Genomic DNA, 17,261 nt, shown 5'->3' on the forward strand with positions numbered 1-17,261 from the left:
ATTTTATTTTCAGCTCGGATTTGTGGTCCCGAGACCATTGTTCTGATTTTACAAAAATTAGGCTGTTACAAATAGCTCGGACTTTGCTAGAGGTGTTCATAGGCCAGGCCGGGCTCAACTAAAAATTTAGGCCCATTTTCTAGGCCTGGCCCCAAAAATGGGCCTAAAATTTTGCCTCAGCCTGTATTAATTTTTATATTATTTTTATATAATTTTTAAACATATATAATACATTAAAAATACTAAAAACATCAAAATAAATATTTCCCAACAAATTGAAAATAAATTTTAAAAAATAGATAGATGCAACTTAACAAGCAATGCCTCTAAAATAATAACTAAATTAACAAATGCCTTTAAAATAATAAAAAATTTACAATAAAATAAGTTTTATACAATATCCAAACAATAACAATAAAATAGTAGTAATGTAGTAGTAAAATGGTAGCAAAATAAGGAGAAAACAATAAGAAAAAAATATTAAAAAATATATTTTTTTGTCCTTTAGTGAATTTGGACTTGGCCGGGCAGGACCTGGGCCACAAATGCCTTACCCGAGGCTCGACTTGTTTTTTAAACAGGCCTTATTTTTTTTATCCAAGCCCATTTTTAGGGCCTATATTTTTGCCTAAACCCTCCCACATTTCGGGAAAGCCTTCGGCCCGGGCAGTTGGCCCGACTCATGAAGAACAGGTCTTGACTTTACTGTTTGTGTTTTGATAATCCGAACTAAGTTGTAATTGCTACATATTGATTTGTTTATGCATGTTAAGAATATATAGTGAAATTTCTTGTCCAATTGAGATTATTTGAATTGATTTGAATCGATTGATGTTCATGATGACTAAATTGGAGATATATGAAAAATATGAATGTTTATATAAATGTGAAATTGGATATATGTTGAGATAATTGATGCTGCTATATGTTTGAATAAATGAATTCATGATAAATTTTTTGTAAATTGAGATATTAAATAATGATGAATTAAGCAACGAATACCCTATTAACAGTTCAAGCAGAGTCAAATATAGTTGGCATGCCATAGGATAGGAAGAGTTGATGAGGAAATGGGTGCCAATTTGCTTCGATTAAACTGATGAGACATTGGGTGTCAAACTTATTGATAGCACTGGGCACAACGATTTGCTTCGAATTTATCTGATAAGGCACTGGGTGCCAAACTGGTGTGTTGGTTGGATCCGTGTATCCATCTGAGTCTGAGTTGTGCTAATAGAGAGTTCAAAGATAAAAACGAAAGGTTTATAATTGAAATGATGATATTATGAAAGTCCTCAAAATTTCATGTGATTGGAAAAGTCCATATGAGATGAAATGGTGATCTTGAAATGGCAAATGGAAAAAAACAGAAGTGAAATGCAATATGCAATTGTGAAATGAGTTGAAGTATTGATACATTATTTGTATGGTATTATGAAATTGGGAATTAAGAATGAATGTGCCACCATATGAAATGAATTTATTAATTGACATATGAAATGGAATCACCATGTATTAATGTGAGTAAAGTATGATATTTGTGATCAAAGAATGTGTGAATTGGTGAAATGGACATATTAGTTGCACATCATCACTTGTTTTAAATTTAGCATCTTCAATGACATAGGAAATGTTTTTAATGTTTGGATTATAGAAATACCACTGAGTTATACTTAGCGTACTATTTTGTTTTCTCTACGCAGGTTAGGTATCTAATGATTTGATTGTCGACTTTGCATCTAGCGGCAATCCCGAGCTCAAGTGTTGGTGATGCTTTTATTTTGGTCTTGGCATGTACCTAAGATGTCTTATGGTTTTAGTGTTCATTTTGTCATTTTGAAGATTATGTATATATATATGTATATGTATGTGATGAGAAAAGTCATGTTGTTGTTGTCTCATTGAAGTAGTTTGGTTTATGTGATTAATGATCTAACGGTTGAGTAGAAAATATGTTAGCTGATGTGGTTGATTGGTACTTGTTTGTGAAAGTGATGGATGGTATGCTATTATTGATATTGAATTGAATGGTAAGTTTTGGTGCATGATTTGTGATTCAAGTTGAGTTGTTTTATTATGTCTTAAAAATGGTTAAATGATATATGCTTGGTTGAACATATTGAGGTGCCAATTGTGACATTGGTTTGGCATTTAGGATTGTTGTTATAAATAATGATTATGGTTTGATTTTGATACTCTTGAATTTTTGAGATGTGGTTTAAATTGTTCCTTATTGCCTAAGTGAGTTTATGTAACACCCTTAACCCGTATCTGTCGCCGGAATAGAGTTATGGAGCATTACTAGAACTTTTAGAACATTTACAGATAAATCATGTCAATCACTATTCATTTTCTGAGATTATTCAAAACGTTCCTTAAATGGACCCTCGAGGCCCAATATGAGCATTAAAATCGAATCGGGACTTAATCGGAACCTCTAAGAATTTTTCGCGACATTTCAAAAATTTTCCAAAGTGCAGGGCTCACACGCCCGTGTGACCCTGGGACACGCCCATGCTACAGGCCGTGTCTTACCCCGTGTAACTCTCTGACTTGTGCACATGGCCATGCCATACGCCCATGTGCTAAGCCAGGTTACCCACATGACTGAGACACACGCTCGTGTCTCTTCCCGTGTGCTCAATTTTGAGCATTCTGGTTCTTAAATTTAAGGTGCAGGGGACACACGGCCTAACCACACGCCCATGTACTAGGCCGTGTGACACACACGGTCTAGACACATGCCCGTGTGTCTGCTCGTGTGGGCAAAATAAAGCCATTCCTAGCTTCATTTCTCACCCAAAATCATACCAAATTCCTGCACCAAACTTACATTCAAATACCAACCAATCCAAGTATTGAGTTCAAGCAATTTATAACATGTAATCATGATATATGGTACATGTATTCATGCTTAAATCTCACCTTTTATAAGCATACTCATTTAACCTTTCTTAATCAATCAATAATAAACACTTATGTTATCTCCATAAAATAAACTTAAATACATATATATACATGTACCAAACATAATCATCACTAGCCATTCCAATGGCTAGATTATAATAATCATTTAGATTCACATGCCAATATGGCCAATATAATCTATATATGCCATTATAACCATAATTGGTTTACCATATTGTACTGACATGGGCCGTTGGATAGTGTGAGTGATCACCGCCAAGCTTCCAATCCAATGAGCTTCCGATTTACTCTAAAACAGGGAAATAAAACTAAGTAAGCATAAAATGCTTAGTAAGTTCGTATAACATGGAATTTAACTTACCATTAAGTCTATTTTGAGATAACTATGTAAGGCATTTTCAATCAATTTGACCTCAAGCCCTACACACATCCTTATTACCTTTGTTAGTCATATATATTCCATAATAACATCAAAACATATATGGGCTCAACAACAATCAAGTTTCCATGCACATATGCTTTTCCACAACATGTACTCATTTAACATGTAAAAATGATCTCTCTATATTACAAGTATAATTTCATAATAGTTTATCTCGAGTTCAGATTATTTCATGTCAAAACTTTACTCATATCATTCGAAATATCAAGGTCACATGAGTAGTAGTACACTCAAGGTGTACAAGTCTATAATCAAGGATGAACATATATTCATCAAATAAAATTCCATGTACAAATATCATCATCTCATATTTTCATATATCGATTATCATGTATCGCCATTTTCATGTATTTCAGATAGATACATGTAATAACTTATTTCTTATTCATATCTTCTCATGTCAAGATTTTTACCTGTTGAATTTATCTGAAATATCGATGGATACACATGTAATACACTCGAGGTGTACAAATCAGGATCCGACAATTCATATTCAATGGTACCCATAAGGTACTATTTCAAAAAGTACACTCTTGAGCCACATATATTGTGACATCCCGAACCCGAGACCGTCGCCGGAGTCGAACACGAGGTGTTAACAGACTTCAAACCACTTATTAAAAATTTTTCCAGACAAGCTGCCAATCTGCGTACTAGTCACTTTAAAAATCATATCTTGAGCTCTGGGACTCAAAATCCAGTTCTGTGAATTTTCCCTGAAACTAGACTCATATGCCCATCTACATATTTTTTTCTAGAATTTTTGGTCGGGCCAATTAGTACAGTTTATTAGTCAAAGTCTCCCATGTTACTGGGGTCGACTACACTGACCTTTGTGCATTACGACCTGGATATCTCCCTGTACAGAGCTTCAATACTGATGCCGTTTATTTCTATATAAACTAGACTCAAAGAGGAATCTATACATATATGGCATGGCTCCTAATTATCTCTGGTTAATTCATAATAAATTTACAAAGTCGGAACAGGGAACCCAGAAACCGTTCTGGCCCTGTCTCGCGAGAACCTGAATATCTCTTAACATACTGTCCATATGATTGTTTCGTTACTTCTATATGAAAATAGACTCATCGATCTTCGATTACATAATTTATCCACTATTTAATTCCATTCCTACTAATTGTTGTAATTTTTCAATCCCACATCACTGCTGCTGCCAGCATCTGTTACTGAAGCAACTATGTCCATTTAGTGATTTCTTATTGATCTAACTAGTAATTCATCATATATATCACAAAATTATAATCATGACTAGCCATACCAAAGGCTAATCATTGTCAAACATCCCCCCTACTACACTTTTGCCATAACATAAATTTTAACACCAAAAAATAATCAACCATGACATAAAGATCGTATTACCAAGACTTACGACCTAACGTTATAAAACCAAATCCAACCGAACATTTATGCCATTTTCGCATGGCTAAAAGTTTACATACCAAAGTTCAAACATAACATAATAGCCTATACATGCCGAAATGTTCTCCTAGACCAACTAAGAAGAAAGTACCAAAGGTTGCTAGCCGGTGTGATGACTTCGACGACGGCACGATCACGCAAAAAGAGACGAGTCCAAGAAACCTAGAATAGGTGACAAGCAAACACCGAATGAGTATATAACTCAGTAAGCCATAAGCATTCCACAACCATCCATTAATAAAATTATCACAACAGGAAACAATGAAATGAGGTTAAGTACTCCATCCATACCAAACTATACCATAGTTCCTTAAACACTATGGTTCAATCTCATACCAAGTCCTACATTGACCTTTCATACATCATTTTATTTTCGTTATAATCATACAATTAAACGAACTTTCACCTATTCCACAATGAACCTTATGTACGTGACTTCAACTATAATCGTCACATAGGTTCAAAACTTACCAAGCTCAACTCCAAATATAAACATAGCGCCTATTAGCCATGAACTCAAGGTACTTACCTTTTCCGCTGTCCAAAATTGACTCGGTAAAGCCGCACCCTTCGTGTAAATAATTTATGGAAAATATATATATTGGGTTGCACACATAATGTTTAGTAATCACCCACGCACACTCAGTGCCATGCACTTTAAACTCACACACTTAGTACCATGCATTTCAAGTTCGCACACTTACCTTTTTCCGCTGTCCAAAATCGACTCGGTAAAGTCGCACCCTTAATGTAAATAATTTATAGAAAATATATATTGGGTTCGCACACATAGTGCTTAATAATCAACCGCGCACACTTAGTGCCATGTACTGTAAACTCGCACACTTAGTGCTGTACAATTTAAACCCGCACACTTAGTGCCAATCTCATGATCATAAATGTTTACACCCGCACACTTAGTGCCTAAACCAACAACTCAATTCATCTCACCTCTTTTCTTTTTATTCAATACTTTCATCACCCCATGCATACATGTATAAATATATATATTTATCGTTCCATTCAGCATCATTACATAGACGTTATAACCATTTAAATTGATACAAAATATATGCTTAATGACTTACCTTAGGTCGGATGAAGTGATTCCCAATCAACTACTCAATATTCTTTGCTTTGCCTTTGCTTGATTCCCCTCCTTTGGATTCTTGAGCTTGATTAAATAAATAAGTTTAGTAATTTAATTTACCTTGCAAGATACCTATATATATATAAATTTAATAATTCCATTTTTTTTTACAATCATCCTTGTTCAAGACATCCAAGTCTCAACTAATGTTCATATTATATCTCAAAGCCAAATGTATTATCCCTTCCAAAATAATATTATGCCAAATATGATTACATTCAAATATACATAATTATGAATCAAACTCAACTTTGTAAACCAACCTCCTCATTTGGTCGATTGTATAGAATCAAAGAAATTTCACCAATGTGCATACTATATAGCCGAATATGCAAGATCAATCTAACATCACCTATGTACTTAATTTTAAATGCCGAATATACAATTTCGATGCAATATCATTTTTTTTTCATTTCATTTGAGCACATAGTTCCTCCACATAATAATTTGGCCGAATGTTTCTACTACCAAAAACTCCACATCTATCCATAATATCATACCAAGGTTCATATATCTATTAGCTATTTCATTACTCATCTTTCTAATATTCCATTCCAAAGCATCAAACACTATCCTCTTAACATCTAACGATCACATCCGAATGCCCATTTTTTTTCACCAAATAGAGAAATCACCCTATGGGTTATAATATGGATTTGTCTATTAACTAAATTTAACAAAATTTAATGAAAAATAACATGCAATCTTACCTTGATTAATCCCTTAAGTTGACCGAATGCTTTTTAACCATTTTTCTTTCCTTCTTCCTTTATGTTCGGTTTTGCAAGGAGAAGATGACACTCTCCCACCTTCCATTTCTTATTAATTTATGTTTCTATTTAGATTATTTTATCATTTACCATTATAAAATTGTATTTAACTTGACTTAATGGAGGACCATCATCACATGGCCGGCCACTTCATGAATTAAGGGCATTTTGACATGCAAATCCATACTTTCTCACCTTGTTATTATTTAATCCTTTCAATTTATCTATCATCTTTTCTAAATTTCTCAACTAAGTCCTTTCATGAAAATCCACATTCCTAAGGCTAATTTTAAACCTTTATTATTTCCACACATACACTACCACATTTAATATATGCAATTAAAATTAAAATAAATTTTCTTGTAACTCGGTTTTGTGGTCCCGAAACCACTTCCCGACTAGGGTCAATTTTGGGCTGTCACAACTCTCCCCCACTCAAGAAATTTTCGTCCCCGAAAATCTTACCGGTGAATAATTTTGGATATCGATCCTTCATAGAGTCCTCAAGTTCCCAAGTGGCTTCTTCAATTCCGTGTTTATGCCACAACACCTTCACTAATGGGATTTTCTTATTTCGCAACTCTTTTACTTCACGCATCAAAATGCGAACCGGTTCTTCTTCATAACTCAAGTTAGGTTGAATCTCGATCTCAGATGGAGTGATTACGTGTGACGGGTCAGACCTATATCGTCGAAGCATCGAGACATGGAAAACATTGTGAATCTTTTCAAGCTCAGGGGGTAAAATTAATCGGTATGCAACTGGTCCAACTCGTTCGGACACTTCGTACGGACCGATGAACCTCGGACTCAATTTGCCCTTACGACCAAATCTAAGCACCTTCTTCCAGGGTGAAACTTTGATAAATACTTTATCTCCAACCTGATATTCAATGTCTTTTCTTTTCAAATCCGCATACGACTTTTGACAATCCGAAGAGGCTTTCAAACTTTCGCGAATTACTCGGACTTTCTGCTCGGCATCCTTAATCAAATCAACCCCAAAAATTTTACTTTCACTAAGTTCAGTCCAAAATAATGGGGTACGGCACTTGCGACCGTATAAAGCCTCGTAAGGTGCCATCTTAATGCTTGATTGAAAGCTATTGTTATAAGCAAATTCAATCAAAGGCAAATATCTTTCCCATGAACCACAGAACTCTAAGACGCAACATCTCAACATATCCTCGAGTATCTGAATTGTTCGTTCAGATTGACCATCGGTTTGGGGGTGAAAAGCAGTGCTAAAATGCAGCTTGGTACCCAAAGCTTCTTGCAATTTCTTCCAAAATCGCGATGTAAATCTTGGGTCTCTATCTGACACGATAGAAATAGGTACACCATGCAATCGAACAATTTGGGAGATGTATATTTCTGCCAATTTATCGAGCAAAAAATCTGTACGGACAGGGATAAAATGAGCAGACTTGGTCAATCTATCAACAATAACCCAGACCGAGTCTTTCTTTTCTGAGTCAGAGGTAACCCAGACACAAAGTCCATTGTTACTCGATCCCATTTCCATTCGGGTATCATGATTGGCTGAAGTAATCCAGATGGCACTTGATGTTCCGCTTTTACTTGTTGACATATCAAACACCTTGAAACAAATTCAGAAATGTCTCGTTTCATGCCCGGCCACCAAAATTGACGTTTCAGATCGTTGTACATTTTAGTACTACCCGGGTGGATAGACATTCGGCCACTATGAGCCTCATTCAAAATCATCGAAATAAGTTCCGAATTCCTTGGAACACACAAACGACTTCTGAACCTCAAACAATCATCGTCATCCATTTGAAACTCCGATTCCTTGTTCGGAACACACTCAGCCCGTTTTGCAACCAATTCATCATCAACTTTCTGGGCTTCACGAATTTGATGAATCAATAATGGTTTGGCTTTTAATTCAGCTACTAACACATTGTCGGGTAGAATAGACAAGTGCACATTCATCGCTCGTAAAGCAAACAGCGATTTTCGGCTTAAGGCGTCCGCAACCACATTAGCCTTTCCCCGGTGGTAATCAATGACAAGCTCGTAATCTTTCAACAACTCAAGCCAACGTCTTTGTCGCAGATTTAAGTCTCTTTGAGTCATCAAATATTTGAGACTTTTGTGATCCGAAAATACATGGCACTTTTCGCCAAACAAATAATGTCGCCATATTTTCAAAGCAAATACGATGGCGGCTAGTTCGAGATCATGGGTTGGATAATTTCTCTCGTGTGGCTTCAATTGTCTCGACGCATAGGCCACAACTCGACCTTCTTGCATCAATACGCAACCCAACCCGAGTAGGGATGCGTCACTATAAATGACAAACTCTTTGCCTGATTCGGGTTGCACTAAAATTGGAGCTTCAGTCAAATGAGTTTTCAGTTGATCGAAGCTTTTCTGACATTTCTCCGTCCATTCGAACTTAGCATCCTTTTGAAGTAGCTTCGTCATTGGTGTGGCTATCATCGAGAAACCTTTTACAAATCGTCGGTAATAACCGGCGAGCCCCAGGAAGCTCCGAACTTCGGTAACATTTCTTGGAGGCTTCCAATTAAGTATGGCTGGAATTTTGCTCGGGTCAACTCGAATACCCGATGCGGATACCACATGACCCAAGAAGCTAACCTCTCTTAACCAGAACTCACACTTACTGAACTTCGCATATAACTGCTTATCCCGCAAAATTTGCAACGCTAATCTCAGGTGTTCAGCATGTTCAGTCTCATCTCTTGAATAGACCAAGATGTCATCAATGAACACAACTACGAACCGATCCAAATAGGGTCTGAAGATCCGATTCATCAAATCCATAAATACCGCAGGGGCATTAGTGAGCCCGAATGGCATCACTAAGAACTCGTAGTGACCGTACCTCGTTCTGAAAGCAGTTTTGGGTACGTCCGAATCTCGAATCCGCAACTGATAATAACCCGATCTCAAATCTATCTTTGAAAACACTGAGGCTCCCTTTAATTGATCAAACAAATCATCAATACGCGGTAACGGATATTTATTCTTTATGGTCACTTTATTCAACTGACGATAGTCAATGCACAACCTCATGGTTCCGTCCTTCTTTTTCACGAACAATACTGGTGCACCCCAAGGTGAGAAACTTGGTCGAGCGAAACCTCTATCCGTCAACTCTTGCAATTGAGCTTTCAATTCCTTTAACTCGGTTGGTGCCATACGATACAGAGCTATCGAAATTGGCGTAGTTCCAGGTACAAGCTCAATACCAAACTCTACCTCCCGAACAGGTGGTAAACCCGGTAATTCTTCAGGAAAAACATCCGGGTATTCACAAACCACCCGCACAGTTTCGGGTTTCTTTTCTAATTCTTTATCATCAAGTACATACGCAAGGTATGCTTCGCACCCTTTTCTTACATATTTCTGGGCCAACATTGCTGATATTACAGCTGGCAACCCCTCCAAATCCGTAGACTCAACTCGGATTACTTCGTTATTTGCGCACCTCAAATCAATAGTCTTGCTTTTGCAATTCACAACCGCATCATGCGCGGTCAGCCAATCCAAACCAAGAATAATATCAAATTCATCAAACGGCAGAAGCATCAAGTCCGCCGGAAAACAAGAACCTCGAATTACTAGGGGACATCTCTTACACACTTTGTCGACAAGCACGTAACGACCCAAGGGATTTGACACCCGAATTACGAACTCAGTAGACTCAACAGGTAGAGTCTTACTGGATGCTAAGGTTTCACATACATATGAATGAGTAGAGCCAGGGTCAATCAATGCAATCACATTAGTATCAAAGAGAGTGAAGGTACCAGTGATGACGTCAGGGGAGGATGCCTCCTCTCGTGCGCGAATGGCATATGCTCTAGCAGGAGTACGGTTCTCGGCTCGAACAGCCGTATCAGAGACCCCTCTCTGACTACCACCCCTACCTCCTAAAATTCTCGGTGGTCTACCTCTAGTTGTCACTCCACTAGGTCTTGCACCTTGAACCTTATTCTTCTCATCAAGCTCCGTGCAATCTCTAATGAAGTGGTCCTTCGAACCGCATCCGTAACAGGCCCTGTTAATAGACTTACCCCAACATTGACCTATGTGTCGTCTTCCACATTGGGGACACTCAGGTCTCTCTAGACGATTATTGCCCACACTAGCTACCGAAGTAGTTCGGGAGTCCGTCGATGGTCGTGCTCTGATGGAAATTCCCGCAGTCATCCTCGACTTATTAGTGTCCTCCCTGAACTTCTTTACAGCTGAGAACGGAGCTTTACCCGTCGATCTTTTACGATAGTCTCTAGCTTCAAATTCAGCCTTCTTCTTCCCCTTTCCAAGTTCTTCCGCCTTGCAGGCTCGTTCGACTAGTGTCACGAATTCTTCTATCTCCAGAATACCCACTAGTAGCTTTAAATCTTCATTCAATCCTTCTTCAAATCTTTTGCACATAGCAACCTCATCAGCTACACACTCCCGGGCATACCTACTGAGCCTTACGAATTCATGTTCGTACTCAGATACTGTCATACGGCCTTGCTTGAGTTCCAAGAATTCCTTACGCTTTTGATCGATGAACCGTTGACTAATATATTTCTTTCGAAATTCCGCTTGGAAGAAATCCCAAGTAACTCGTTCGTTTGGGACTATGGAAATCAAGGTCCTCCACCAGTAGTAGGCTGAGTCTCGCAACAAAGATATAGCACACTTTAGACATTCATCGGGTGTGCATGACAGTTCATCGAACACCCGAATGGTGTTATCAAGCCAGAACTCGGCCCTTTCGGCATCATCAGTAACTATGGCCTTGAACTCCTCAGCCCCGCGCTTCCTAATCAAGTCTACAGGTGGTTTACTCAGCCTCACAGGATCAGTAACTGATGGCATTACGGGCTCTTGGGGTGGATTATTCAAATTCGGGAATTGTTGGACAGCCGGATTGGTTCGGGCATATTGCGCGACCCACTCATTCATCATGGTAAAGAAGGCTTGTTTAGCCCCCTCACCTTGATTATTCGCAGATGACTGAGGTTCAACAGGCGGCGTCCCTTGTGCAGGAGCAGCCGCTACACTTTCAACGTCATCCGCCAAGGTTCTCTCTACACCGGGATCCATTTACTAACCAAAACAAAAATTTTAACCGTCAGAAGTCATCACACATTTAAACATTAACATTAAGGCATGTATAGCTAGACTCATACGTGCTATGGTAGTCCTAGAACCGACTAAACCTGGCTCTAATACCAATCAAATGTGACACCCCGAACCCGAGACCGTCGCCGGAGTCGAACACGAGGTGTTAACAGACTTCAAACCACTTATTAAAAATTTTTCCAGACAAGCTGCCAATCTGCGTGCTAGTCACTTTAAAAATCATATCTTGAGCTCTGGGACTCAAAATCCAGTTCTGTGAATTTTCCCTGAAACTAGACTCATATGCCCATCTACATATTTTTTCTAGAATTTTTGGTCGGGCCAATTAGTACAGTTTATTAGTCAAAGTCTCCCATGTTACTGGGGTCGACTACACTGACCTTTGTGCATTACGACCTGGATATCTCCCTGTACAGAGCTTCAATACTGATGCCGTTTATTTCTATAGAAACTAGACTCAAAGAGGAATCTATACATATATGGCATGGCTCCTAATTATCTCTGGTTAATTCATAATAAATTTACAAAGTCGGAACAGGGAACCCAGAAACCGTTCTGGCCCTGTCTCGCGAGAACCTGAATATCTCTTAACATACTGTCCATATGATTGTTTCGTTACTTCTATATGAAAATAGACTCATCGATCTTCGATTACATAATTTATCCACTATTTAATTCCATTCCTACTAATTGTTGTAATTTTTCAATCCCACATCACTGCTGCTGCCAGCATCTGTTACTGAAGCAACTATGTCCATTTAGTGATTTCTTATTGATCTAACTAGTAATTCATCATATATATCACAAAATTATAATCATGACTAGCCATACCAAAGGCTAATCATTGTCAAACATCCCCCCCTACTACACTTTTGCCATAACATAAATTTTAACACCAAAAAATAATCAACCATGACATAAAGATCGTATTACCAAGACTTACGACCTAACGTTATAAAACCAAATCCAACCGAACATTTATGCCATTTTCGCATGGCTAAAAGTTTACATACCAAAGTTCAAACATAACATAATAGCCTATACATGCCGAAATGTTCTCCTAGACCAACTAAGAAGAAAGTACCAAAGGTTGCTAGCCGGTGTGATGACTTCGACGACGGCACGATCACGCAAAAAGAGACGAGTCCAAGAAACCTAGAATAGGTGACAAGCAAACACCGAATGAGTATATAACTCAGTAAGCCATAAGCATTCCACAACCATCCATTAATAAAATTATCACAACAGGAAACAATGAAATGAGGTTAAGTACTCCATCCATACCAAACTATACCATAGTTCCTTAAACCCTATGGTTCAATCTCATACCAAGTCCTACATTGACCTTTCATACATCATTTTATTTTCGTTATAATCATACAATTAAACGAACTTTCACCTATTCCACAATGAACCTTATGTACGTGACTTCAACTATAATCGTCACATAGGTTCAAAACTTACCAAGCTCAACTCCAAATATAAACATAGCGCCTATTAGCCATGAACTCAAGGTACTTACCTTTTCCGTTGTCCAAAATTGACTCGGTAAAGCCGCACCCTTCGTGTAAATAATTTATGGAAAATATATATATTGGGTTGCACACATAATGTTTAGTAATCACCCACGCACACTCAGTGCCATGCACTTTAAACTCACACACTTAGTACCATGCATTTCAAGTTCGCACACTTACCTTTTTCCGCTGTCCAAAATCGACTCGGTAAAGTCGCACCCTTAATGTAAATAATTTATAGAAAATATATATTGGGTTCGCACACATAGTGCTTAATAATCAACCGCGCACACTTAGTGCCATGTACTGTAAACTCGCACACTTAGTGCTGTACAATTTAAACCCGCACACTTAGTGCCAATCTCATGATCATAAATGTTTACACCCGCACACTTAGTGCCTAAACCAACAACTCAATTCATCTCACCTCTTTTCTTTTTATTCAATACTTTCATCACCCCATGCATACATGTATAAATATATATATTTATCGTTCCATTCAGCATCATTACATAGACGTTATAACCATTTAAATTGATACAAAATATATGCTTAATGACTTACCTTAGGTCGGATGAAGTGATTCCCAATCAACTACTCAATATTCTTTGCTTTGCCTTTGCTTGATTCCCCTCCTTTGGATTCTTGAGCTTGATTAAATAAATAAGTTTAGTAATTTAATTTACCTTGCAAGATACCTATATATATATAAATTTAATAATTCCATTTTTTTTTACAATCATCCTTGTTCAAGACATCCAAGTCTCAACTAATGTTCATATTATATCTCAAAGCCAAATGTATTATCCCTTCCAAAATAATATTATGCCAAATATGATTACATTCAAATATACATAATTATGAATCAAACTCAACTTTGTAAACCAACCTCCTCATTTGGTCGATTGTATAGAATCAAAGAAATTTCACCAATGTGCATACTATATAGCCGAATATGCAAGATCAATCTAACATCACCTATGTACTTAATTTTAAATGCCGAATATACAATTTCGATGCAATATCATTTTTTTTTCATTTCATTTGAGCACATAGTTCCTCCACATAATAATTTGGCCGAATGTTTCTACTACCAAAAACTCCACATCTATCCATAATATCATACCAAGGTTCATATATCTATTAGCTATTTCATTACTCATCTTTCTAATATTCCATTCCAAAGCATCAAACACTATCCTCTTAACATCTAACGATCACATCCGAATGCCCATTTTTTTTTCACCAAATAGAGAAATCACCCTATGGGTTATAATATGGATTTGTCTATTAACTAAATTTAACAAAATTTAATGAAAAATAACATGCAATCTTACCTTGATTAATCCCTTAAGTTGACCGAATGCTTTTTAACCATTTTTCTTTCCTTCTTCCTTTATGTTCGGTTTTGCAAGGAGAAGATGACACTCTCCCACCTTCCATTTCTTATTAATTTATGTTTCTATTTAGATTATTTTATCATTTACCATTATAAAATTGTATTTAACTTGACTTAATGGAGGACCATCATCACATGGCCGGCCACTTCATGAATTAAGGGCATTTTGATATGCAAATCCATACTTTCTCACCTTGTTATTATTTAATCCTTTCAATTTATCTATCATCTTTTCTAAATTTCTCAACTAAGTCCTTTCATGAAAATCCACATTCCTAAGGCTAATTTTAAACCTTTATTATTTCCACACATACACTACCACATTTAATATATGCAATTAAAATTAAAATAAATTTTCTTGTAACTCGGTTTTGTGGTCCCGAAACCACTTCCCGACTAGGGTCAATTTTGGGCTGTCACATATATATAGACAACAGGATTACCAGTCCAGGCTAAATCCTGTCTACAATATATACTCAATAGAGCTTTGTCAGGATTACCAGTCTAGGCTAAATCCTTTTTATGACATATGCTCTAAAGTGCTTGATCTAGATTACCCGTCCGGGCTAAATCCAATCCATAACATATGCTTGAGAGGACTTATATCAGGATTGCCTGTCCGGGCTAAATCCTTTCATAAATGAGGTCAATAAGATTACTCATCCAAGCTAAATCCCGTCAGCAACAAAAGCAGGATCTTATTGATTTCGAGAAATCACATATCCATTTATTCAAACGGGATTTAACATTTTCAAGCATTTCCCGACATGTGATTATTTCATACATCTATCACATCTATATAATTAAAATGATTACATTCCACTTTCATTCCAAGCATAAAAGTAACATTTTCATCGTTTCTCCTTTATCAGACATTATCGTGGATTGGGCTTTGACAAATACAATTTCAATGTCACATGAATATATGATATTTATACAATTCACAATGCAACATTTAATTCAAACATATAAAATACACAAATTAGTTATACGAACTTACCTCGACAAATGTTCGTGTACGTAAAATATACTAATTCGACATCTTCCTCTTTTCCTCGTTTTAGCTCTGAGTTTGGTCTATTCGGATCTATACGAGTAAATTTAACATCAATTTATCATATTTCATATTCAAGGGGACTCAATTTTCATCTTAGGAAAAATTACCATTTTGCCCCTAACTTTTCCATAAATTCTAATTTCGTCCCTAGGCTCGGAAAATGAAATTTGTGCAATTTACTCCCTATTCCAAGCCTAACGTAAATTTTACCATAAAATTTACAACACATATATTCTACAAAATTCATAATTTTTCTTCAATTTTCCCAAATTTACATTTTAGTCCCTAAATCATGTTTTCATAAAAAATCACTTTGTAAAAGATGTTTATCTATCAACAACCTTTCATTTTCTACCATAAATTTCTAATTTTTAGAATATTCATCCATGACCTAATTTCCATATTTTATAACTCTTCAAATTGATCCCCTAAATATATAGATTAAGCTATTCCGGTTCCAAAAATATCAAAATTAATAAAAACGAGACAAGAATACTTACCCTATTTAGCCGTGAAAGTTTCTTCTCTCTCTCCTAGGGTTTCCATGGAATTTTTTGGGGAAGAAGATGATAAAAATGATTTTTATTTCTATTTATTTAATTTATCATCTTTAATAATTTTGATTTCCAATTTAGTCCTTAGCCTTTTTCTAATTTTCCATGGATGAATCATCCAAAAATATATACTAACTTTTTATTAATGGTCTAATTCCACATAAGGACCTCAAGTTTTGAATTCCATAGCTATTTAATCCTTCTAGATACTAGAATTTAACTTTTGCATTTTACACGATTTGGTCCTTCCCATAATTAAACACATAATCGATAAAATTATCTTATCAAAATTTTTACATGACATTTCTATCATATTACAGACCATAAAATGAAATTAAAATAAAATTTTTTTGGCTCGGATTTGTAGTCCCAAAATCACTATTCCGATTTCACCGAAATTGGGCTGTTATAGTTTAGGTTGAATAGCTTGTTTTCGAAGGTATTTTCAAATACACATGGCCTGATACACGGCCTGGAACACGGTTTTGATGACTGTGTGATCTGTAGGTTTGGATGATTTTTGTTGCACATGACCACAGTTTGTTACATAGCCCAGCGACACAATTGTGTGATACATTTTTAAATATTTACACTTTTGACCCACGCGGCCTTGGTGAGTGTACACGGTTGTTCGCACGGTCATGTGATTCCAACCCACACAGCATGTCACATCCCAAAATTAGGGCTAGAAGAAATAGAGATAGAATTTAGATTTTTAAGTATAATAATAAGGTAAACAAGCTTAAAATGCTTTAAAAATTATTGTTGATAAGGAATTAATAAGAATAAACCACTAGGCTTGATGGTTAAGTGTTAGGCTAGTTAAGTTCTTAGATTCAAACTCCCTTGATTGCATCCTTTTGCTGAT

General features: G+C 36.5%; 2 long non-coding RNA genes across 2 annotated transcripts; both read right to left on the reverse strand.

The window, feature by feature from the left end:
- Positions 1-4,929: 4,929 nt before the first annotated feature.
- On the reverse strand, positions 4,930-6,975 carry LOC121209920 (uncharacterized). Its single transcript, XR_005905122.1, has 3 exons — positions 6,674-6,975; positions 5,902-5,987; positions 4,930-4,975 (listed from the first exon to the last, which is right to left on the reverse strand). It is a non-coding gene; the product is annotated as an uncharacterized lncRNA (long non-coding RNA).
- Positions 6,976-12,975: 6,000 nt separating this feature from the next.
- Positions 12,976-14,921, reverse strand: LOC121209921 (uncharacterized). Its single transcript, XR_005905123.1, has 3 exons — positions 14,721-14,921; positions 13,948-14,033; positions 12,976-13,021 (listed from the first exon to the last, which is right to left on the reverse strand). It is a non-coding gene; the product is annotated as an uncharacterized lncRNA (long non-coding RNA).
- Positions 14,922-17,261: the final 2,340 nt, after the last annotated feature.

This window comes from Gossypium hirsutum, chromosome A11 (assembly GCF_007990345.1).
Source record: "Gossypium hirsutum isolate 1008001.06 chromosome A11, Gossypium_hirsutum_v2.1, whole genome shotgun sequence".
Taxonomy (NCBI): Eukaryota; Viridiplantae; Streptophyta; class Magnoliopsida; order Malvales; family Malvaceae; genus Gossypium; species Gossypium hirsutum.